At 42.8% G+C, this 939-nt stretch overlaps 1 non-coding gene across 1 annotated transcript; it reads right to left on the bottom strand.

Moving 5' to 3' along the window:
• Positions 1–293: 293 nt before the first annotated feature.
• On the bottom strand, positions 294–400 carry LOC127088867 (small nucleolar RNA R71). The gene has a single exon (XR_007790679.1). It is a non-coding gene; the product is annotated as a small nucleolar RNA R71 (small nucleolar RNA).
• Between the last annotated feature and the right edge of the window lie 539 nt (positions 401–939).

Genomic DNA, 939 nt, shown 5'->3' with positions numbered 1-939 from the left:
AAGCAAACAACTTCGAACTTAAACCTTCACTGTTGCAGGCAGTGCAACAGAACCAATTTTTTGGAAATCCTACCGAGGATCCAAACCTTCATTTATCCGTATTTGTCCAATACGCTGATACCGTTAAAGCTAATGGTGTCACTTCAGAGGCAATTCGACTTCGTCTCTTTCCTTTCTCGTTAAGAGATAAAGCTAGAAGATGGCTTCAGTCTCTTCCTTCCAACTCAGTCACCACATGGAATGAGTTGAAGAAAGTCTTTCTCGCCCGATATTTTCCTCCAAGCAAAACAGCTATGTTGAGAGCCCAGATAAATGGATTTAAGCAAAAAGATAACGAGTCTCTTTTCGAAGCATGGGAAAGATACAAAGACATTATGAGACTTTGTCCCCACCATGGTTTAGAGGTCTGGTTAGTAATTCACACCTTCTACAATGGTCTCTTGTACAACACAAGGTTAACAATAGACGCCGCCGCCGGTGGTGCGCTTATGGATAAACCTTACGCTGACGCTTATCAACTTATCGAGAGCATGGCCCAAAACCATTATCAGTGGGGAAGCGACCGAACAATGGTAGAGAAACCTCAAACAAAAGGGGGCATGTACGAGATAAGTAGCCTTGATCATGTTAATGCAAAAGTGGATGCTCTTGCCCAGAAAATTGAAAGTTTAAATGTATCACCTCCAGCCACCGTGGTTGCCGTAACTCAAAATTGCGAAGTCTGTGGAATTCAAGGTCACACGCCTACAGATTGTCAACTCCTAACAGGAATCCAAGCAGAGCAGGTGAACTATGCTCAAGGAAATCCCTACTCGCATACCTATAACTCAAACTGGAAGAACCATCCTAATTTTTCATATAAAAGTAACAACACTTTATACGCACCAGGACAAGCTCCTAGTCAAGCCCTAGCTATACCTCCTAGATATCAAAAGCCGA

Source organism: Lathyrus oleraceus, chromosome 5 (genome assembly GCF_024323335.1).
Source record: "Lathyrus oleraceus cultivar Zhongwan6 chromosome 5, CAAS_Psat_ZW6_1.0, whole genome shotgun sequence".
Lineage (NCBI taxonomy): Eukaryota > Viridiplantae > Streptophyta > Magnoliopsida > Fabales > Fabaceae > Lathyrus > Lathyrus oleraceus.
This window is presented reverse-complemented; position numbering and strand designations above follow the sequence as displayed.